The following is a 24,833-nucleotide window of genomic DNA, read 5'->3' as shown; positions in this document are numbered from 1 at the left end:
GACATTCCTAAGTTGCAGCTTATTTTTTTGAAGTTCTCCAGGAAGCTTTGTTGCTGTGTGGCCTCAGGACACTTCTGCTGTTTGTTTTCGTTTGACTCGTTCAGAAAAAATACACCAAGCGGTACCAGGAAACCAAAATAATCTCCTTATTAGCTTCCACAAGAGGGTGCAGTTGCATTTTCTTAAATCCAGAGCCAACCACAACTAATAAATGGCTTGCAGCAACAGCTGCCAGGCTGCCTACAGAAATGACTAACGAAACAATTATAGAAAAAAACCCCTCATCGAGAGCGGTGAAAGACGAGAAAAAATATATTGAAACACACTGAATGTATTAATAAACAGCACTGTTTGTCAGGTGATGTTGACTAAAAAAACCTCATGCACTTAAAATACCTTTCAAACCTCAGCGGGATCCATTTGTAATTTGTTTTCTTTGAGCTAGTGAAGGGCTACAAGTGCTCCAAGGGGAAGCCCTCAGCTATGAAATCTACTCTTCCATTTTAATTTGACTTCCCAGACATTCTCAGAAACTATCATGCAGCAGGTAGAGCATTTTCTGATTTTACCAGCGTATGCATATGCAATGACCCTGGGCCCTTCAATAGCTCACTGCGCATTTGCAGGAGTGTGATGAAACTGAGGTTTTTAGTGGTTAGTTTGCGTGTCAGATTAGCAAGGGTTGTTTGTATTACTATAGTTTTTACTATCAAAGCACCTAACAGACTCGCCATGGGGACTAGCATCCCGGTTTGAAAACTATACACACAAAGAATGAAAAAAGTGATGCATGCCGGCAAGAACCAGATGAAAGATCATGTAACTTAGCTGACAAAACGATCCGCGTGCCAATAGGCAGTCATCTTCAAACGCCTGGCACTCCTGATTTGGTTTGTTGCTTTGCTCTTCTTGTTCATCAGTCCCTTAATCCTCCCAAAGCTGTGCACTCCCCATCTCTCAGTGCCCTCTGATCAATACGGGACACTTTGGTTTGCACAAGGGACTGGGCTCAAGCGAGGGTGAAATCTGCGAGGTGGTCAGAGATATTCAGAGCACCTGACGCTGGCTGGTCTGTTGGTCACTTCTGCTCTTAAACTCAGTGATTTGCCCATTTGTTGTACTCAGCAACACATGCAATTAACTTGGGCAATTAGAAATAACAGGCTCTGTCCTCTGCTCACTATTGTCAAGATGAAGCTTGCCCCGATACCAATGAAGCCAGGACAAAGTTTGTCACATTTAAACCAGAAGTTGCCCTGAAGAACAGATACCGAGTTGGCCACCAGTTCTAGAATGTCAAGTGACTCATGGCCACTTGTACAATGCCAAGGCTATAAAACAGCCTGGCAGGTTATCCTACCTCCCTCTGTCCTAAAACTTCAGTAAGAACACCATATCCCATATCTTTCCCCAAAATACTTTGCTGGCACTGTAAAAAAGTTTTGTGCCCTTTTTTTTAGAACTTAATTTAGCAGTCTGTTTCTAAATAACAATGAATTCTGCTGTATGTTTCTAAAGCTAAAAGTACGTTTCTAAACATACAAGCTTTTGCTTGGCGGACAGAGATTTTTTTTTTTTTCAAAAGCAGTGTTCAGTTTTTAAAAAACGTCCAGTGCTAGCAAAACAGTTGTGAAATCTCAGATTTGATTCTTCACTTCAAAGGCCCAAGCTTTTCACCAGCGTTCTTTCACATTTATTTTTTTTTAAACAGAGGTTTCAAGTGCCTCTGTAAAACATCATATTTTAAACGTGTTGAAACACACTAAGTCATGCCACATGGATTTCATCACATTATGTTCGGTGTCTATGAAATACACTTACCTTAAAATAAAATTCTTATTGCTAGGTTGGAGTGTCCTAAGATTCTCCAGGGAGGACATTTTCATATGTGCTTGGTTTTGGCTTGACTGCTTCCCTCTATTGCTGCTCCAGAATTTTCTGTTCAAATTTTTCAATAGAAAAGCGGTTTCTGCAATATTGACTTTTTTCCACAGGAAAAAGTTGGTTATGCCAAAACAATGTAATGTCCCTTTGGGAAAACAAAAGAGAATCCAAAATGTTTTGAACTGTCCAAGTGAATCTAAATATTTTGCTTTAGGATGGTTTGTCATTACTCATCACGAGTTTGTCATGGTTTAGGTCTTTCATTTCCCCCCATCATCTGGGGTTCCTGAATGGATTGCATTTTCCACCAAGAACAATAGAGTCCCTTCTAGCTGTCTTATAATGATGCATCAAAGATGGCCCAAGCCCATATTTCAAAACCCAAATATTTTGGAACTTTTCATGTTTTATTTTTCTTCCCAATTAGAAAACAAAAGCAAAAATGTGGGACAATGTAGAACAGTCAGTCTGATTTTCAATAGGCTCTTCGAAAGGATCAAGCAGTAGGATAAGCAAATTCTTGTGCTTTGGAAAATCTGACTTTAACCAAAAGTGAAAGGAAAAACAAGCAGGAGGAAGCAGCATGTGAGCCACACTAATGTGATCTTTAATGCCATGTATTTATCTTTAGCTAGTATTCTTCTTTTCCTTAGCTACATTTGTCTGCATATTAACTTAGGTTGCCCCATTATTATGAGGAAAATGATAAATGTATCTTTTTAACTCATCATTTACAATTTAGTCCATGAGCAATGAAATACCAGCTATGCAATGTTATCTGGCTTCCACAAACTGTTTAATGAAATGTAGGAAACATAAGAAAACAGTGAAATACGATGTTACTTTTACAAAATAGAAATCAAATATTTTGATATTCCCTCCAAAGTTTTACAGTTCTCTGAAACAACAGGATCAATTGCTTCAATATGCAAAGAAAAGAAAAAAAAAAAGGAATACCTGCCAGCTCCCTTTCTTAAAATAACTCAAAATTTGGAGAAATGTATGTTGGTAAAAGCTCTCCTTTCAAAAAAACCCAAAAAACCTCTATAGCTTCCAGTTCTGAATTTATGGCATGTACTTAGTTCTCCTGAATCCTTACAGCAGCCTTTTTTTTCCTCCTTTTTGAAGACTATGAACAAAAAAGTTCTGAGCAGCTGTGACCTATCATCACTGGCTTCAGCACTCGTGCAGGGGGGCTCAGGTTGGGTTCTGTCTCGCTCCTTTCCCACCTTGTGAGCCAGATGCTGGAGAAACACGGTGATAAAACAGCAAGACAAATCAGGAGCCTGCAGAACAAAAAGAGAGCAACTCGGAAGCAGAGTCTTCCTTATTTATTCATCCCTGTATGTTTTTTCCTTGTAAGCAAGGGGTGGAGGAAGGGAAGGGCCGCTACCGCTTTCTCACTATAGCTGTTGCGTGGTGGGAGGTCCATTCCAGCTCTGCATTCCTACCTAATTGCAAAGAAATGCTGGCTTAGCCTTTGAAGCCTTGGAAAGGAGCATCTTCAACCTCCTTGGCGAGTAGGACTTGGAGGAGGATATGCAGATAGAGTTTTTGGAGAACTCAGATCTACTAAGCCCTTACATGTGAAGCAAGACTACGCAGAGGTTTACTTACCACCAGGTCAGATGTGGATGTATTATTAACAGACACTGCAAAAGGCATATCCCTGACATCAGCATAAGAGACTTGCTAAACCTCAAACGACTGCGCCCAGTTTGGAAGCAGAGGTGATTCTCTACAAATGAGCCGGCAAAGTTGCTTCCTTCTAACATGAGAAAGCAGCAGATTTTCACATTGCAAGTGTCAGAGCAGCGAGGCAGGCAACTGCCAAGAACAATCTTAGCCCAAGAAGTTGAAGTTGGGTGGTTACAGGCAACTGAAAACTCTTACAAACAGTACTAGCCACCATTAACCACAGGAAAGGCTACTGGCTCTGCTCTTAATAAACCCAGGCTTCCTCCATCTCTTCCGTCAAAGCAGTCACATTGGGGTTTCCTAAATTCTGAAATTTCTGAAATTTCAGACTGTTCTGGCTGCAGCGGAGGTGGAATAAGAAGTAACTGGTCTCCTCCCTATGTTGTTACATCTTTCCTCCTATCAGTGAGCATAACTGTATATATATGTCACTCCCTGCCAAAGTTACATCAAGATAGTTTCAGTTTTTAGAAAACTATTAGGAGATCTAAACTGAGATAATGCTGGCAGAACTGCAAAACTATAGGAAAAAAACTATAGTTGTAGTTATGCCAGCAGACCTGAGGGGACTTTAACCTCCAGTTGAAGGGATGGTGATGAGAAAATGGAAGATGGGGAGAAGAGATATAGGGTGTGCTGAGAAAAAATGCACACATCTGATAGCTGTCCAGTTTTCTGAGATCTCTATATGGTGCACAACAGTTATCTCCGCCTGTAACAGTGAACACCGTGACAGTGAACAGCCCCGTCCTGATCGAAGCTCCACTCTAAGGATTTGTCTGGCATCCCAGACTGAGGGGATGATTTTGTTCCTGGAACTATGCCCAAAGTAATAAACTTCATCACATTCATCTCTAAATTAAGAGGGAAGGCTTTCTGGTGCCCAGGGTTGTGACAGACAATTATTCTCAAAACATTTGGGCAAGACTAACAACCTGGCACAGAAAATTCAGATCCGTTAAGGATTAATGCATAATAAAGGGCACTGACACAGCCCTGAGGAATTTGTCCATCTTTGGTCAGGGTGGGAGCTCAGAGGAAAGGACCATACAGAGTCTCAAGCAAGGCTGAGCATAGGAACCAACTACCGACAAGGAGGAGGAGGAGAAGATGGGAGAAGACAGCAGGGATGAGAGTAATGGGGTGGACAGAGGAGGGGCTGATTAGGAAGGACTGGTCCCATGGGGCCCCATTAAGACTCCGTATGTAGATGCTATGTCTTTGTAAAAAGAAAGTTGTGGAATTCTGTTTCACCTGGCTTAATTTTACAAAGTCATGTGTAAAAGCACTGCAACAGCATGTGTATTAAACAGCTGAAATTCAAGGTGGCCTGGAAAAGAAGAGAATTTGATGCAGCACTCCCTAAATGCTGTATTAACTTGGATTTTGCAGCTAATAAAATTATTAAACATTTCTTCCACAATAATATCAGTCACCGCAATGTACGAGACTAACATAGTAAGTAAAACCAATACGTGTACGTGCAAGTCTCCCAAAGTCAGCAAAAATTGTTCCTTTATATTGGCTACCAAATGAGGTCAGAAGTCTCTTAAAGGCTATGAATGACTTTAGCAGTGATGTCAAAAACAAAGTAGTTCAGGTCAGCTTTACCACACATACTTCTTTTTCTCCTACTGTTTGTCCCTTTCCTTTCTGAGTAAGAGTACATGACCTGCTTTGTGAGGAGCAGAGCATGCATTACAAATCTCTCCGAAAAGCACAGTGGTCCAAATAAATGCATTAAATTTTTCTAGACATGTATGACTCTACAGGCTTCAGATTTTTCAAATACAAAATTTAAATGAAAGATGAGTCTCTGTGCAGCTTCCAAATAAAATCATGCAAGAACCAAATATACAGGATGTGTAGCCACTGCCAAAGCAGGGCTGAGTGTTAAGCATATAGCACTGCCCTTGAAACAAAAGCAGTAGTTATTTTAAGTAACCATAAGCAATACTCATGTGCAATTCAAAGGAGATCGGATATAAAGAGATAAAGATTAGAGTACAGCAATAAGGCTTTCATTATACAATGTAATCCAGTGTGTCTGATATAACTGGATGTGACACAAATGTAAATAGCAACAGGTTTGGAAACAGAGGGGTTTCCATGATAAAGTCTTTCAAAAGTAACTTTAAATAATTTCAAAAACAATGTCTGAAACAACATTTTTTGAAAATAACCCTCCGCACACTTGCTAAAAGTATAATATCCCTAAGTAATTAGCCATGTTACACAAGATCAAATAGAAATGCTATTTGAGTAAGAAGGGAATATTTAATCTTGCAAATAGGTGTGCACACCAAACACAAGGATCCCGGCCGTTTGGAGATGCAGAAGCATTTTAAGGTAAAATGGGATATTTGTGATGAAACCATTTTGAAGTGTGACATAACACTTGAATAGAATACTTGCTTCAGAACCGGAAACAATGACAGATCCACCACGCAGTGACTTAGCACTCCATTTCCTTAACTGAACTACTATATTCATACGTAATTTGCATTATATCCAAGGAAGACGTTTCACTTTTAAAAATCAATGATTTTATTAATAGCTTCACTTGAAGAAATTAACATGACAAAACTACCCACTTTTTCAACTAACACTTAGACTATTCAGATTCAAAAGAAATATCTGTGCTTTGCTAAATTCCCTATTATGAAAAATATTTATGCAAACATTTAAAAGCAAGCATGTGATTAGTACTAATTACAAGAACTGCTTCTTGTAATATGGTCACACAGTACAATGAGCAATGGGAACTTGGCCCATGAATTTTGGGAGATGCTGCTATAAAATGGCATTATTTAAAGAGTAAGTGATAGCTAGGATGAGGCCTCGCCTACCATAGTTATTTCTCAAAACAAAGGAATTAATTTAGGTCTAACAAAACATTTTATTTCTTGTAAAATAAAAAATTGTTTGCAGGAGACCATGAAACACCACAATATTTTTCTGTTTATTCCAATTTATTGGAGAACAATCCCACCAAGTGTTTTCAAGAATGTCTCAATGTTTCCAAGTTACTATAATGTGTACCATAGATTAACCTTTGGCATGTACTGTTAAAGCTCTTCAGAAAAATCAATCTGTCTGTCTCCTTTAAAATCTCAGGATACAAGTCCTGTATTTCTCAATCAAAAATCACTGATCTCACATCAATGCCTGAAATAATTCAGTCTGCCTTCCTCCACCTCTATTCTGTTCCTCCTTCTTTCTGCTCTTACACCTGTATTCCCCCTTATATCCCTAAAAATACTTCATTTGGCGTAATATGTACTTGATCCTACCAATCATTGAGTAATTTGGAAAAAACCCAACATTTAGGATTGTATAAATGATCACCTTGCTTAGAAATTAATTCAAATGTATGAGAATTGTCAATATAATGACCACGTTAATGCCAATTGAACCTGCAACACGGTTCACAAGTTAGTGAATGCTGAGCCTGTCTGAAGGGCGATTCAGGAAACTGTATCCAGCGGTAGCACCTTACAGCACGTTCCAGGCATGCTAAAGCATACGAGTGCAGCTCCTCCTTCCCCTTCCTGTACAAAATAAACCATATTAATTTCAACCAAAACAACAAAAGGGATGGGAAATTCCTAAGAGCAGGCACTGGCCTGAGCTGACTCTCAGCTGCGACTGGTGCCAGTTACAGCCGATGCCTCCCGAGCAAATCTGGAGCGGTGTCAGCCCACCTGCACGGCTCACAGCACCCTCAGCACTGCAACAGATTTGAGCCCACTCAGGAGCAGCAGAGCAGCAGCGTAAGGGAGTTTTACCAAGGTAAAATGTGGCAACAGGTTGCAGGCTGGCACACGGGCAGAAGGTGGCAATGACACCCCGAGTCCCCTCCAGTGCAGGATTAAACGGACTGAACTACCAGCAGTTTGATGGTTTTAAGTCACCTGTTCAACATTTCCTTATAAAAATGAGGAACACTGAGAGTGTCAGTGACAAGTGCAAGACAATTTAAGAAGCAGCCAATTTTTCCACTGCAATGAAAGCATGTCTGGCCTCCACGTCTCCAGACTCAAACCCTCATCTATTCTTTCATGCCCATGTGGTGTGGGTCTGAGCTCATTCTCAGTTATGAGACCAGTCATCTCGTCTTCTCCCCAACTGCTCTGCTATTTTAATCACACTCTGCTTGAAATTAAACGTGCCGGTCTCTCCACTATTGCCCAAATCTGATCACTGGTGCAGCCCCAGTACTACAGGTGGCAGCCGATAGCACACATACACGTATGACACCAAAGCAGAGGCCACGACTAACAGCTCAGTCTTTCAGAAACCGATTCATTCCTTACATTGGTGCAAAGGAGAGAAAGCAATAGCAGAGGTGTGACAAACCTTTTGGTGGCACAAAGGCACAGCCAGGTGCTGGGACAAAGGACAGCAATATAAGCCCATCCATCAATTCCGGGCCTGAAAACTAGAAGTCAAATTACAGTGGCAGCTGGCAAGAGCCAATATGCCTCTCAACTGTAAAGCTTTAGCCCAAAGCTAAAAAAATGCCTAAGAAAAATGAGTAACTTTGAAACATAATGACATACTTAAGGCTCATTCTGGTTTTACCTTTGCACTGCAAAATTAACCATGCACCAATGCTTGCCTGTGTACAAAAAACCCACGACTGATAGCGGAGGTCAAACCTTGCTCTCACTGAGGACTACCGTAAGCCCAGCCGGTGTCATGAAGCCATGGCAGACCCAGAGCTCAGACCAGTCTGCAAACACTCCTCCTCAGTTAAGTAATTCATCACCCAGGTCAATTTGTAAAACTCGCTGTTGATTTCTAAATTAAAAATCAATTCTGTATAATGTGATTTAGGCTCCTGACAGAAGAGGAACATGATAAACTCCACCGCTCTAACAGGATTACATGAGTACAATTTATGGTAAGGAGTCTCCAAATCTAAAATACTTTTGCTTTTTTTGCATTTTGCTTAGTATATTTATGGTCCCATAAAAGCAAATACATGTATTTGCTTTATCTTAAATTAAGAAATACAAATGGCTTTACTCCGCAGCATTGCCTGGAAGATAAATTGGACATCCCTTTTTTTTTTTAAAGATTAAAATTATATTAGATTATCATTAGTGATCAATACAACTACTGTTTTATATTCAGCCTTTGAACCAAAAAATAGGCAAGAAACGTAAACACTATTCCAGTGCCAAATTTGACTATTAGAGAGCTGAAAACAATAAAAGATAATGCTGAATGAGAACTGACGATTTGCCCGTGTAAACTTGAATAACTTTGGCTCTTTAGGGTTATTTTTCTTTGCTGCTTCCTGCAGTCTGCACTTCTGAAGGCTGGATGCATTTGAACCACCTTTCTCCGTGAAGCCCACCTTGACGCAAATCCGATTTTTTATTTCTTAAATGCCAAACGCTGACTTCTGAAATTGCGCTGAGTGGGAAACCCGTACCATCAAATACCACGGAGTTAGTGGCGCGTTATTTACAGGCTGGTTCTTTGTTTGCTCGGGGTTTGGGCGGCAGGTTTGCTCAGCGGTGCAGCACCGGGCTCCCCCGAGCCGCAAGCGCCGCTGTCCCCTGCGGTCCCCACACTTCGGAAGGATCGTTTTGCATCTGTTTGACCCAAAGAAATTAAATTTACCAAGCCTAAGTCGCGGCCCACCTGTAGATGCCTGGTTGAGGAGTTTTAAAGTTATTTTTGTTCGCCTTCCCCACAACACGCCGAAGGGTTCCGCTGCCGAAATCTTTGAGGTTCAGCTTTTCTGTCGAGAGAGGCTTACCAAGGGCACATGCCCGACACGGCGGGACGCGGGGGAAGCGGCTCGGGCGGCACCCGGCACCTGCCCCATCGGCCGTGCCCCCGCATTTACCCCGACAAGGGTCCCGCGACCCAACCCCGGGTCCATCCCGGAGAGACAAGGACGGGAATAGGCGGCTGCCTTCGGCCGAGCCTCGGCCCACGCCTCGCCCCCGAAGCCGCGGGGCAGCGCAGGGCAAGGCACGGCAAGCCCCGGCTGCCTCCCCGCCGCCCCCGCACCGCGGGGCCGCCGGGGGAGCGGCAGCTCCGCTCGCCTCCACCATGTTGCTTCCGTGCGCACCACCGCGGAGGAGGGGGCCGCCGCCGCCAGTCCGGCTCCGCGGGGGCCGCCTGGCTCCTCACCACGGCCTCTGACTCGGGCGCGGAGTCGCTGCCCCGGCCGGGAGACACGACGAGCCTGGCCCGCGGCGCATGGGGCGGGGGAAAGAGAGCCGCGGAGGAGGGGCCGCGGTGCCCGCCGGAGAGCCCGGCCGTAGGGGCGGGGAGTCTCCTCCTCCTCCCGCAGCGAGGCTCCGGCTCCCCGCACGCACCGGAGCGCCCGGCTCCCTCCTCCTGCTCCTCTCCCTCCTCCCTTCCCCTCCTCCCCCCCTTCCCTCCCCGGGTCGCCACAGCTCCGGGAGGAGCGGGGGGGGCCCCGCTTCCTTCCCTCCCCCCCTCCTTCTCCCACCCGCCACGCCGAGGAGAGGCAGGTGAGGACCCGGCCGCGTCCCCGCTCCCCCGCCCCGCGGGAGAGGCGGCCGCGATGGCGGCGGCGCCCGCCGAGGCGCTAGGCCCCGGCCGCCCGTCCCCGGCCTCTCCCCGCCGGGCGGCCCCGCCGCCGCGCCCTGGAAGGAGGGGAGGGTCCCTCACCCCTGGCCCCTTCCCCTACAGAAAGTTTCTCGGCAACTTTCTTCCGGGCCCAAGCCCCCGCCCGCGGGGCCGAGGGGTCGGGCGGCGGCGTTGCGCGCCGCCCGGGGCTGGGCTGGCTGCGGGGGGCGGGCGGAAGGGAAGTAAGTTTGTGAGGGGAGGCCGCCCCCCCCTGCCGCCGGGCTCCCTCCGCGGCCCGTTCCCGCCTGGCTGCCGCGGTCCCGGGGCGCTGCCGGGCGGTTGCTCCCTCCCCGGTGGTGGCGTTCACCGCCCGGGTTGGTGCTCGGCATGAGTCGGGTCCCTGCTCGGCTCCCGGGCGCAGGCAGCCCGGTGCCGGCACCGCTCGGCAGAGCCGGCCGGGGCCGGAGCATGTAAAAAGGGTGAAATTCGGGAAACTGATTTGCGAGTTGCCTGTAGCTCGGCCTGCGTGGAATTATTTTCTTCTTTTTTAATTTTTTTTTTTCCTCAGTGTTCTGATTTGTATCCCTGCATGGAGCAGGAACACGACTGCTTTAAATTTCTGAGTCATTATCTTAAATGTTCAATTATAACACTTCATCAAGCCTCCTCATCTTCCTTATGGTTAAAAAAAATTAATGTATTAAACACAGGGAGGCCCCTGTTTCTGCGGAGGCTGCACGTAACTTTCTGCGCTGCATGAACCCGCAGGCTTACTGTGTGTAAAGTTGTGTGCGCATCCCCCAGACCGAGGGCTAGAGCGTCTTCTCCATTACACAGTATTACAAATATATGGGTTTATCGCATTTCAGAATGGTCTGTTCCAGATGTCAGGTATGCATGTGGGTATGGGCCACTTTGCATTGGGAAAACTAGGTTATACGTATTTCTGAACCATCATGGTTGTTAAGGAGGTGTACTCAGGCATACCTGCTGGATTTAACCCTAAGCAGAGGCTGGCCATTGATTAAAAAGTAGATACTTGGATTTACTTAAACTGGCAGGATGATCCAAACCAGTTTAAAGCTTGGAGCATGTTGCCAGGGAAGGTGTATGGTCTTTCTCCTAATAATTCATAGACAGCTGAATGAAATTTCAGGCAAATTTTGCAAGCAAAATTGACCTTTAGGTCAGGGAAGCAAGCTATGAAAGTTTTACCTCAGAGTCTTTTTCTTCCATTTCTGAAAAGTAAGCCCTTGAAGAGGGATTTCTAGTAAAATTGCCTTGTCAGTTACATTTGTAGTATCTCTGTTGGTAGGTAGTACAGTTTTACCATAACTATACATTTCTGCAGGCTCATAGATGTAAGAACTGTTCCTTTCCAAACAACAAAACCTTGCACTTCCACTCATGTTTCTGATGCACGTCTGTAAATTTAGCTATAGGAGGTCCCTGCTGAACATGGGCGTAGAGCAGAGACTATGGGTGTGTTTTGCACAGCTTGGGTATTGGGATTAAGTTCAGGACGAGGTAGCATGTGTGATGGGAACAGCACTGGCACTGTGCTGAGTTTCAAAGAAAGAGATCCAACGATACCAGGCATGTGAAAGGGTGACAATAGTTGGTAGCAGCTATTGCCAGTAATTATTTCAGGGATTTCGTTAGCTTTTTTTCCTCAGGAGGTGCAGCTCAAATGCAACTGCAGTTTCTGCGTGCTGTCAGTCCCTCTAATAACTCTCTGGCTGATTTCAAACAAATTTGTCAGGAGAGGTCTCCCACATGAGCAATTTCTCCAAAATTTGTGAAAGTAAGGAAGCCAGGTAAAAGAAGGCTCTTAACCCACGTGCTGGAGAGTTCACATCGACGCTTATCTCAGGCTGGAAATTGACACAGGAAATGGGGCCTCCCTGGTTTTGCTGTTCGCAGAGCTACTGGTCCAGTTTTCAATAACTTTTTAATATCTGGACCCCAGTACCGCTCTTTGAAAGCTGAAGAACTTCATTTGGAATGAGAGTAGTGAGCCCAAGGTAGCTTTAATCTTTATTTCATGTGATAGAGATTTTCAGAGGAATATTTATTGCCTAACAACAGTTCTTTGGCTATGACACAAATGAAGGAAATCGAAAGTATATTTAAATTGCTACATTATTTGAAATCACTAGTAAAATAATAAATCTTTGGTGTGCTGTGTACCAGAATTATTAAAAAACTGCAGTTCACAGTTTAGGTTTTCTATCAATATTCATGTAACAGAACAGAGAACTACACTTCTGCACTAGAGGAATATTCTTTATTTTGAGCTTTGCATACTTCCTGCAGCTCCTGAAGAATTAATTTGGCACTCTGTTCACTCCAATAAACCATAGCTGGCATGTGACAGTGATGTGAAAGTCTGCGGTGTGGCACATGTCATTTTATGTGGTCAAAGTTTACTTTATGAACAAAGTAGCTGCATGGTTTTACTTTTCCATATGTGCTGTCTGTGGACAAAAGCTGTGTATTTTCAATAGGTAATTCCTTGTGTTCAAACCGTTAGTTAAAAGAAATACGTTCTTTCATCTGTATTCCCTACTTGGATCTAACTGGTTTGCCTTGTACTTTGATCACAGTTTGAGTAAGCTACCTTGATGTTAATTTAAAAATTGGTGTCAATGTGAACACAAAGACTACTTCAGGAACACCTCTTTATTCTGCCGCGTCACGTCAAGCAGCCTTTTTCAGATAGGACACCTTCCGTACATGCATACACAGTCTGTGGTTTCTGTGAAGCCCTCGTGAAAGGTTTTGGGCTTCTAGTACTGGAAGTCCTCTGCTAGTTGATGGAACAGATTGATTAGTGAGGGAGAAATGTAGTTTCTCAAACTACTGAAACAGAATGGTTTAGCTTTTTCCTGAAGGAGCCACCTCCAAATACAAGTAGATATCTCGTTCTTGGTATTTATTTCATTTTTCTTCTCCTTGAGAATGCCAGTAGGATGCTGTTTTATAGTGATGTATTTTATGATGTGGCAGCCACTAATTTTTTAATTTTTATTTAATACAAACTGCTTTACGGTTGCCATATGGTAACTTCTTTCAATCACTACAGTCCCCAGCTGCATTCAAACCAGTGACTTAGAGCTGTAGGGTGCCAGATTGTGTTATCAATTGCCAGGTTTTGAAGGCAAACCTGGACAAATTCCCATGTGTATGCTGAATTTAGTAGGGATAAAGTCATATTGAAAAAATGCTGTCAACTAACTGTAGGACAAGTTTAATTTTAGGTTTTAAGAGGTCACTCTTACTGCCTTTTCCACCTATGGGGGTTTATTCTTAATGGTGCCAATGCATCAAAACAGAAAGCGGCACCAAAGCAAGTTACTGAAACGAGTGGGACTGCACCCTTAGGTAAAGTTAGCATGCATGGCTGATTGCAGGATCAGAGATCAAGATCATAGTAACATTAATGCTAGAAATTAAGTAAGTAAACATTATTACTTATGCATGAGTTTTATTCCCTTTAGATTTAAACACATAGCCTTTAAAAATGTAAAGGATAACTGGAAGTAGGATGGGAAATACTCTTTCTGTTGTCGCTTTGGGTAGGCACCTGCCTAGACTACTGGGTTTCATGCCATATCCCAAAAGTCAGTGGATCAAAGTCATGCTCAGCTGAAATGAGCTTACAAGCTGAGGGTCTCCTGCGAGGACTGCTAGACCTGGCTTGTATACGAGCTCCGCAGCCTAGTGGGATACTGCCATAGGGATCATCCGTAAGCGGATCCAAGGTCACGTTGACTGTTGTGGCTTAGACTGGGGTTTTGTTTCAATTTTTCTTGACTGTAGTGTTTAGGTAATGTTACAGGGTCTGGTTGGAGAGTGCCAAGGAAGTAATGACCACCAAAACCTCAGACTGGCATCATCTGTATTTCAGCTTCTTGAGTACTCTAAGATGTTGCATAGGAAATGAGGTAACTTTTTTTTCTAACTTGGCTGTATTTTATCTTTGTATTTTTGGAAGGCAAATGCTATTGTAATAGCGTTATATGAGACTCTAATAAGTATCTGTATTGACAATGTCTGTATCTTAGATGTTTATGTAAATTTTGAATTCTGGTGGTGCTACTGAACTTCGAATAATTTGTCTTTCAAGCTGGTACTTCAGGGGGATGAAAGACTTCTATGGATTAAAATACATGTTTCTGTGGCTTTCTTCACACCAGAACTCAAGAGAAGTCTGGGAAAAAGAAATGATTCTTCAGAAGTGTTGAGCCACCCCTTCAGTTCAGATTTTAGGATTTAGGTAGCTTGACTAGGTTTACAAAAGTGAATAACTTGATTTACTTTCGTTGACAGGGAAGTTGAGTAAACACACCCTTGTAAGTAAATCTTTGAGATCAGGGCCTTTAACTGTGTTTTGGGGAAACTTTCAGGAGCATTTTGTGGCATAAATCAGACATTTAAAATCAGTCTTCATATCAGAAGACCTGGGTTCAATAGGGTTAATTTCCTTTGTTTGCACATGCCCAAAGTACTTTTTAGTCTTGCAAAACTGAGACAATAATAGTTGGTGCGAATGACGGAGCATAAATGCAGTCAGGTCTCGGGTATGCTTACCAGGACTGATGGCCCCGTAGCAAAGGAAGGGTCAGAGTGGAGGAGGTCGGTGTTCATGTTCAGTCCTGTTCCAAATGTTTGCCTGTAGTTCAGGCAAACTTTTTGATGGTGCATGTGAAGTTCAGCTTCAGGAAGAAAAATACAGTATCTGGGCTAAAGGTTTTGAAATTTTCAACTGTACTTAATGCCCTCATGATATTAAGAAAAGGCAGCACTTGTGTGAGGTATTTAAAGACTAATTAGAGGGTACTATGAATCTCTTGTGCATTGCAATTGTATAGCATTATAACTGTTTTGGCAGTCAGCCAGGAAAAGATTACTTAAAACAAATTAATAGTGAACAATGCTGGTTTAATAAGTTATTTTAAGTATGGTTAGATAACAAAATTAATATTTATGCTTAAAATGCAACAAAGGAAAAACAAGTCTGAGTTGTTATGTGTATCTTCTTGCTTTTCAAGAACATTTTATTGGAAACTCAAATCGCAACCTACACTCGTAACCACAGAAGATTCGAGAAAATGCCTCCAAAGTCCTTCTGTATACCTTGCTCTTCCTTTCCACACTCTTCCTGTTTCTGTTTGGATTTTACCAGCTTAGCTTGTTCAAAGTAAATACTCTGTTTTGCCAGTAACAGTACCCCAAAGTCCAGAAGCTAAAAGACTGTGCCAAGGATAGCATGGCCACAGGCTTTCCTGGTTCTCACGCTCCCTTCCTGAGCATCCAGTATTGCCCAGCATCTCAGACGGTGGGGAACCTCTGGTCTGACTCAGAGGTATTTGGGCTAGATGGACTTCTTGTCTGATTCACAACTACTGGACTTTCAATAGGCTTAGCTTAATGAACACGTGCCTCAGAGATGAGCAACACTGTTAAGGTGTTGGACCAAGCATGCTCCACTGAAAAATGAATATAGAATTAATGTCTAGAAAATATTCTCATTTTCAAAATATAGATTTATCTGAAACTAGCATTCATTTGCCAAACTGTGGGAAAGACAACGCTAACCAAGAGCTGTGATTGAGGAAAGAAAATTGAAAATAAATACAAAAGTTCTGTATTTCATTGTAAGATGTTTAAAATAAATCAATAAGTTTAGTAGTACATCTTCCAAGTTATTTTTTCAGTTCTCTTTGCCTTGATTCTAATGCTGTTTTTCTGAATGTCTGCCATTTGAGATTAAAACCTTACCTTACTGATTTCCAACCCAAAGTCTTCAGAAGCACATTAACAGGCACAATTTGTAGTGTTTCAGTTAAAAGTTTAACAAGGTTAGTCTGTGAGAAATGGAGAATTAAGTGTGACACATAGGTCTGAAATTTGTGTAAAACAGTGGTCTCCAAACATCTTAAAAATTAAAAATCTGCACCAAACCTAATAGCAAACTGCACATTTTAGAAATCTGTAAAGATGTGGCATTTATATTCATGTGAGGACTAAGCAAGGGTGAGGTGAAATGGGAGGAAAGCTTATGGTGATAAAAGCGAGTGTTTTGTGCCCCCTTTCCCATAACTTCTTGAGCTGAAAACAGAATGTACCAGTAGAATATTTTACTACTTCTGGTTTTTTTGTTGATACATAGTATTTAGTGTTTGTGACTAGCTCTGATTCCAGTAGTTCAGTTGAAGTATTCCACGTTTCCTTCAAGATATGAACTTACATTGGTGCTGTGATGAAGCTGCAAACATATGTAATAGTGCATCTTAGGCACTTCTAGGTAATTTCTCTTAATAGAGAATCTTGCAACGCTTCAGTGACAAGTGAACTTGAAAATATGGATTTTTTTTCTTTTTCCTAATGCAAATTTATGCAAGGCTTAGATAAGATCTGTAGGGCAAAGACCATTCTCTACTTTGATGACTAGCCCAGGTGAGTTGCGTATCATTCGTGTGGCTGTTCCATACTACATGGAGATGGGAGACTTGTGGTTTTCTTGTTTGTTTGGTTTTTATCCTAAATCTTAACAGTGCTTCTCCTCTTTGATGCACATGTTTATTAAGTAAAGCCTACTGAAAGAACAGCTGTCATGAATCAGACCAGAAGTCCATCTGGATGAATCTCTCTCTTTTTTTTAAATCCCCCTTCCCACCCCAATTCAGGAGAAATTCTTAATGTCTCCAGTAAAAGTTTTTGGAAATTTAGTTAAAGGGAAAAATTCAGAATGGGTTCTTTCAGCAACAGATGGCAGTTCTGATTCTGCCTGTTTTAAATAAAAAGTATTCAGGTTTTCTTCCAGCAGTAATATCTTAAAATGTAAGTGTGCTCTCTGGTTTCCGAGGCACGTGATATTTGGGATTTTTGCCAAAGTACATTCTTTGGTTTTGTTTTTTGGATTTCCCCCATCCCCACCCTGCCATAAGTTCTAGGTAGAAGATGCATTAATAGAATGACAAAGTCCTGAAAGCGAAGAGAGGGAGGGGTTTGTTTAACTGATATGATGTTAAATATTTGTTTAAAGGATTATTAAAGGTTATAATAGCATTGGCCAGATTAGCTCATCCGTATCTAACTGGAAAACATGTATTGGAGAGACAAAAAGAGTATACTAATCTCACTGTGGTCACCCATGTTTAATTCCATTTTCATAGTAAAGTTAAATACTTTATTCAGGAACACTTACAGCATAGAGCAAAATGCTATTCCTTATGACAACAATTACCCTTGAAGGAAAGAGAAGGGAAAACCAGGATAATTCCTGAGCTGTTACTACTAGTCAGTCGGGGAAATTTTCCTGAGTAAAATTCCCTTTTTCAGCAGCCACACTTTTTCAAGCCTGAAAAGTATTGTATTAATATTCTGTAGGTGGTGAAAAAAAGGGTTATGTGGGTTTGGTTTTTTTTTTGGTTTGGGTGTTTGTTTTTTTTGTTTTGGGGGCTTTTTTTGTTTGGGGTTTTCTTTGGGGTTTTTTTTTTAGTTCTGTGGTTTTTCAAATGAGTGAGCAGTATGCGAGTACGAAATTCTTAACTTCAGAAAACACGAAAATTAAATGCTGACTTCTATATGGCTTCAGAGACTAAGGTGCGATAGTAATATGGATACTTTTTTTACTTTCAAGTACAGTTCTGTACTGTATTTTAAGTACAGTTATACACTTAAAAACACAATTCATAAATCATAGTGGTTGAGGTTATTTAAAGTGGTAAGCTTTCAAAATAGCTTGCTGAATAATTATATATTATGTAATTTGCTAAAGATATCAATCTTCCTTTTCATTTTAGGAAATACTTCTTAGCTTGTATGCTGTAGAAACCTGTAGAATTGATTGATTCAGGCTATCATGATGTACGTAAAATGAGACAAGTGATAGTTCATAGATGAAAAATTATTTCCCTGGAAACGTTTGACTTGTTCATACAAAGTAGGTGTATTTAAATATTCTGGAATTAATTCGCATTGGTTATTAAATCTGAGGCTCTGATTACGTCTTCCCCCTTTTAGCTTAGGTCTGACATACCTTCAGAATACTGTTTAAATTTGGTGCATACATGGTGAAACCATATCTAAGTTAATACAAAGTGACTTACATTAACAAGCATGACATCTTGATATAGTTATTTTAAATTATTATTTTAACTTAGTTTTACACTTGTGCTTCTTTGCTCTTTTCCCAAAGAGGTTGAGTCTTACTGGTCAGTAAAATACATGGACTCTAACTGCATACTAGGTTTACGCTAATCTTGTTAGCTTTTTGCCAGGGGCATGGATTTTCTGCATGTGTATTTTATTAAGACACTTTATTATTACATTATTCTTTTAAGCTGTATATATAATTATTTAAGCAATGAAAGTCCAATTTATATGCAAGACAATTTTTTTTTCTTCCTAATTTGTGTTCAGTGGCATTTGAATGGAAATTCTGATTCAAATTCATATAAATAACCAGTGTTACATGTTAAGGTACAAGTTAATAATATGGTGCTTTTTAGATAACGATATAGAAGGCAATAATTCAAAATGCAAAACACATTTTCTTTTAAATCTGATGGATTAATTTACAAAAGGGAATGTTAGCTTTAATTTGTTACTTAATTTTGCTCACCAAAACCTCTAAGGTGTTAGAATGAATAGATCTCATACTCGTAAGTTTTTGTTTTCTTTGAAAATGGGAACAAAAATCTCTTCTCTGCAATGAGAAGGGTGACTTTCGATTATAACATGGCATGTGGTCAGTCAGCGTATGACTTAATTTGGCTGTGCAGGTCTGTTCTGTTTTATTTTGCTGTTATACAAATACTTAGAAGTAAACATTGTTTACTGCATTATATGTAGTGTACTATAGCCAGGTAATTTAGGTGACAGAATCAAATTATATTCAGGCTGACAGAGTAACCTGCCAAAACTTTTGAGCTGGTGGACTGATCACTGTGTAAGATGTGTTTGGGGAAACCGCGACAGCACTGATGGAGAATTGAAAAGTTTGTGTTACTGCTGTGTGATTTCTACAGCTTGGAAAGCATGCCATTAAACTGTTGCTTCTCTTAAAGTATTTCCTAGACTTGAGGGATTGTTTTGTTTTCCCCCTCAGTTCCTCTGAAATTGAAAAGATGAGGCAGGTGCATTAGATAGTACAATCTTACACTCAGAATATTTGAATGAGATTATATTCTCTTTTTAAATGTTGCCATGCAAAACAACTTTTCACTTGCTTTAAACTGAAATGGAAATTAGACTTCTTTCGGGTTTTTTTAATTGTTTCATCGAATCAATTGTATTTTTTAAATTTTTTGTTTTAGCTAATTAGGAAGTGGAAAATCTGAACTTATTTTTATTCACAGATAGCGTGACTGTTCTAGGACCTGATCCTTTTTCACACTGAAGTCAAGTGCAAAATTCCCTTTGACTTCAGGGAGAGCTGGATTAGCCTTACACAAAAGGACCAAGTTGTCCTCTGGGATAAGTGGAGGCAACTCTATTGAAGTAGACTTCATTAGAGTATAAAATAAAGAAATGTTGCCTGCCTTTACAAGCAATGAAATTGGATCTGTTAGCTCAAACAGCTAGGTTAATTTAGTAGTTGAATCAAAGACTTTTTACTTTTTCCAATTAGAGAGTACAGTTATACTAATTCACTGTGTTGAGCAGTGAATAAGATGTCACTTATTCTTGACTACAAATATTTTACAGAAGCTAGAATCTGTTTGTAAATTCTTTTGTCTATGTGGTATAAGAATTATCACAAGAAAACTCAAAACACTTTATAAACTTAGGAAATGTTCAAGCAGGTTATCCAATAGGCTTTATATGACAAGTTGTGTGGGGTTTGGGGGAACTTTGTATTTTCAGCATCAGGCTGGCATCCTGAGTGGCTTTCTGTAGTCTTGCTGGGGTGGGAAGTGGGTGATTAGATTATACCAGAAGTTGGACTGGATGTTATCTCATGTGTTTGCCGGTGGTATCCGGAGTAATCTCACTGATTTTCACAGTAGAGCCTTTGGCATCTTTTTTATGCTCCGCATAACGGTATCTGTATTGTGTACACAAACAATGAAGAAATAGTATTTGAAAAATGAACTCAAATACAGTAATTACTTATGTAGTACTCTGCTATGCTACTTGTAAAATATATTGTTTGTCCTGCTTGCATATCAAGTTTTACTTTCAGTGCCTCCGGTATCTGTTGGGATCATGAATTAATTCAACAGTCTGTGTGATTATTTTGACCGAAGCACTGTATGGCTTTCTTGTACTTTCTCTTTGAAGTTTCACAAAGGGAAGCAGGGCTGGAACGTTGTAATCTCCTCAGAATAATTTGAGAATGAGTCCTTAAATGCTGCTCTGCGTTTCTTTATTAGCATTTCACATGTGAAAAAAAAAACCCCTCCCTGGGAAGAATGCAGATCCACAGAGCTCTTAGCCATTTAGCATACATAGCCCTGTGAAAAAACCCTCCACAAATAAGTGCTGCTGCAGTATTTAGCTGGTGTTAAGGGGTTAAGTAGTAAACTGAAATTCTCTGAAACACTTGAGGTGCTAAATTCACAAAACAAGACACAAGAACTGTTTTAAGATTAGTCATAGTTAGGAAGCTTATTGAACCACCAGCATCTTCCCAGAAACATCCTGTACTTTTGTGTCTTCAGCTAGCTCCATCTATTCATGGTCTTAACTGCTTTTTGGTTTTTAGAAACTCTTGCTACAACTTCTTTGTGACTAAGGCGCATTGTCAATCAGTCCCGTCCTCCCCATGCCAGCCAACTGTCCCCTTAATGCGGCAATTCACTTGGATGAATAGTGCTCATACTTTAAGGAGACAATTGCCTACCAGAGAGAGTGCCAAGTTGATTTAACTTTGCACAAGTGTGAAAGAGTTTTTAAATGGATGCTGTCAACTAGCTTTGGCCTAGGGCTTCAGCTGCCTGAAAATTGTTATAATCTGATTGGGAGTATGTCCAAATTTGTTTAAAATATTTTAGTCAATCACTTGGCTGCAGAGAGCATTAGTGTCCCAGAAACTGTTGTCAGACGATCGTCCTTGGTCTGTCGGAACTGCAGTGGACGTGTCCTGGCCAAATGCACAACACGGCTTTTAAAATGGACTCTTTTTTTGGCAGTACGTCGCTAAATTGATGAAAGAATACGGGATTCATGTTGTAATCTGCTCTTCCAGTTCAGTTTAATGCCACAGCGTGTGTTTGAAACAGTCAGATGTATAATACAGTGTAAAACCACAACTGTAGCCTGCCATTACTGTAAGACTTACAGAGCTGAGCTGCCATTTAGACAAACCAGCTACTGGATTATCCACTACCTGGAAATGTTTAGAACTGGATAGAATTTAGGAAAACTGCATTGCTGCTTTGCTGGCCAAATTTTTTTGATTCATTTTTAGGTTTAGTGGAGGTTGAAAGGATGCTTACCTTCTAGGTACACCATCACTTGAATGCAGAGGGTTTGGTGCTGTGCATTCCTTCCTTCCCAGTAAGTGTAAGCACAGGTCTTTCCCCCAGCATAGTTTGGGGTCTGCAATGCACTTCTGAAGGGAAGACAAAAAGAGGGAAAAACATAGGGAGAAGATTCTCCCTAAAATTCCTCATGTCTGTTTCAGGGAGGCCAGGAAATCTGAGAAAAGGAGCTACTTCTGTCAAGAGCCTGAGAAAATATGGGAATTATACTAGGTGTATAGAAAGGATGCTATTAACAAAACGCTCAGTTTAAAGGGGGCAAAAATTCCTGGTAAACTTGTATTTTCCCAACAGTAAGTAGTGAGTATATTTGGGGATGGGGAGGAGGGTGTTTTCCTTGCTTCTCTGAGATCATTAGGCAGTTACAGCTGCAACAACATTGCTACTAGTTTAGATACATTTCTGGAGAAAAAAGAAGCATTGTTATTTCAGTGCCTGGCTGGAATAAGTAGTTTGTTAAGCAGTGCTGTGAGATTGTTAGCTGTTTTAAGCACATCCCAATTAGTAGATGTGCAACTGTTAATGAGTAAGTGGATTGTATACATCAGAAAAAAATACTTAGATTGGAAAAGATGAAGAACAGGAGCTAGAATAAATTCCAAATATGAAAGTCTAGAAGTTGATTGACAGCTGTCAGCATAGTGTGGATTTGTGAAGGGGAAATCATGCCTAACAACCTTCTCTGACGAGGTGACTGGGTGGGTGGATGAGAGCAGAGCAGTGAATATTGTTTATCTTGACTTTAGTAAGGCTTTCAGCACGGTCTCCCATAGCATCCTCATAGACAAACTGATGAAGTACATGCCAGGTGAGTGAACAGTGAGAGCAACTGCAAACTGAACTGCTGGGCTCAGAGGGTTGTCATCAGTGGCACAAAGTCCAGCTGGACGCCAGTCAGTAGTGGTGTACCCCGAGGCCAGTCCTGTTGAACGCCTTCGTTACTGACCTAGGTGGTCACACAGAGGTGCACCCTCAGCAAGTTTGCAGAGGATACAAAACTGTGAGGAGTGGTTGATAGACCAGAGGGTTGTGCTGCCATCCAAAGGGACCTCGACAGACTGGAGGAATTGGCTGTCAAGGAACCTCATGAAGTTCAGGAAAGGGAAATCCCAAGTCCTGCTCCTGGGGAGCAACAACCCCAGGCTATGTCAGTATATGGTAGGGTCCAAGGAACTGGAAAGCAACTTTGCTGAAAAGGACCTAGAGGTTCTGCTGGAAAAGATGTGTGTGAGCCAGCAATGTGATCTTGCAGCAAAGAATGCCAGAGGTATCCTGGATGCATTAGGAAAAGAGTTACCAGCAGGTTGAGGAGGTGATCCTTCCCCCTGCTGGGCACTGGTGAGGCCACACCTGGAGTGCTGGGTCTGCTTCTGGGCTACCCAGTACAAGACAAGACATGGACATACTGTAGAGAGTCCAACAAAGGACCTCTAAGATGACTAAGGGACCAGACCATCTCTCCTATGAGGAAAGCCTGAGAGAGATGAGACCGCTCAGCTTGGAGAAGAGAAGGCTCAGAAGGATCTTATGTATATAAATACCTGATGAGATGGAATAAAGAGGACAGCTCCTCTCAGTAGTATCCACTGACAGGACAAAAGTCAATGGGCACCAATTGTAATAGAGGAAATTCCTTTCAAACATAAGAAAAAAAAATGTGGGGTTTTTTATTGTAGGGGTGATGGAACACTGGAATGGGTGGTCCAAAAACGTTGCGGAGTCTCCATCCTTGATGATAACTGAAAACCCAACTGGACACAGCCCTGAGCAACTTGCTGTCATTGACACGGCTTTGAGCAGGGGGGGTTGGAGTAGGCATCCTCTAGAAGTCCCTTCCAACTTCAGCTGTTCTGTGATTTTCATGAAAGCATTTAAGAGGGCCACAACAGTAACTGTGGTAGTTAAAATTAAACAAAACACAGGTGTTGAAAGGCAGAATATTTTTGTTTGTTTTGACAGCCTCCTGGTTTTTTTGTTTCTACCAGATTTCTTATGACAGCTTGGGAAGAGGGGAGATAACTCTTTGCAACTGCATTGTTCTCTTGGGTTGCTTAGCTTTCTGCTAGTAACATCAAGTTTGTTTATGGTTTTATTGTCTGCTGTGTCTTCTCCCCACTCCCATGGCAGCAGTGGCGAGGATACTGTTAACATCTCTGCTGCCTGAAAAACTGAGCAGCAGCAGAGGCTTTTAAGTCAAGGAAATGTTTTCATCTTGTATTTGGAAAGGTGTTTTTTCAACATCTGTGATAGGGTAATTTTTGTTCTTCTTAATGGTTGGGATGTGACTGCTACACTTGCTCCAACAGTCTCTTTTATCAATGGTGGTAAGATGGAGGTTTTGTTTTTCTCCCTACATTTGACTAAACATACTGAATTAATGAATCCGTGCTGTTGTTCTGGTGGTGTTAGAACTACAAACACCTGTTAGACTAACACAAAATATAGAGGTGAAAAAGGAGTTGAAGCAGTTGCATATGGATTTAAACACACTATTATGTTTAACATCTTACCAATAGAAATATGGTCACCATGAAGCCTAGCGTTTGAGCTTGCATCACAGAAAGGCACCTGATCAGTGAAGTAAGATGGGACTCATTTTCAACTGTCTTTGGACTTGTGAGTAAAAAGTAAGATGAAAGTCAGCACTACGCTGAAGAAAAATTGAGTGAACTTGGACTTGAAATTTAGAGGGCATTTAGAAACCTTGTGAAACAAAACTGCGACTTCACACAACTGGTGAGGATGAAAATACTTGTGTGTATTGAAGATTGGCTGGGTTTAGTCCTCGTCTCAAGTTGCCTGCTTGTTGGTTGTAATGTCAGCAGTTCTCAATTCCAGTCTTCTAGCAAGATGTTAAAAGTTATACTTCCCTTTGAATGCTATCTCATTTGCAAATGAATAACTGTGTTTTCACAAGCTCATTTGTATTTTCTGGTAATTAGGACAGCTATTTAATAGTTGAACTATCATTTGCAGACTGGAAAGATAGGAGAGTTCTTTTGCTACAACTAAATGTTTGTAGTATTACTGTTAAAGATAAAAACAAAAACCACATCTCTTTAGAGAGGTTTGCTTTTGCACAGCTTTCCAAAGAGCAAGCGAGCAAGCAAGGATCATTGTGCAGTAGACAGTAAGCAACAAATACAACATCTAACTAAGATATAAATTCATTTCTGTATGATTTATAATGTCTTAATC

General features: G+C 41.4%; 1 protein-coding gene across 1 annotated transcript in view; it reads left to right on the top strand.

Moving 5' to 3' along the window:
* The first annotated feature begins 9,788 nt into the window (after window positions 1-9,788).
* Window positions 9,789-24,833, top strand: part of YES1 (YES proto-oncogene 1, Src family tyrosine kinase) — a 54,714-nt gene continuing 39,669 nt past the window's right edge. The window contains exon 1 of the mRNA XM_054816879.1: window positions 9,789-10,082. The gene's annotated coding sequence lies outside the window, so the exon portion shown is untranslated. The remainder of the gene's footprint in view (window positions 10,083-24,833) is intronic.

Source organism: Grus americana, chromosome 2 (genome assembly GCF_028858705.1).
Source record: "Grus americana isolate bGruAme1 chromosome 2, bGruAme1.mat, whole genome shotgun sequence".
Taxonomy (NCBI): domain Eukaryota; kingdom Metazoa; phylum Chordata; class Aves; order Gruiformes; family Gruidae; genus Grus; species Grus americana.
Note: the sequence above shows the minus strand (reverse complement) of the source record. Positions and strands in the feature narration are given on the sequence as shown.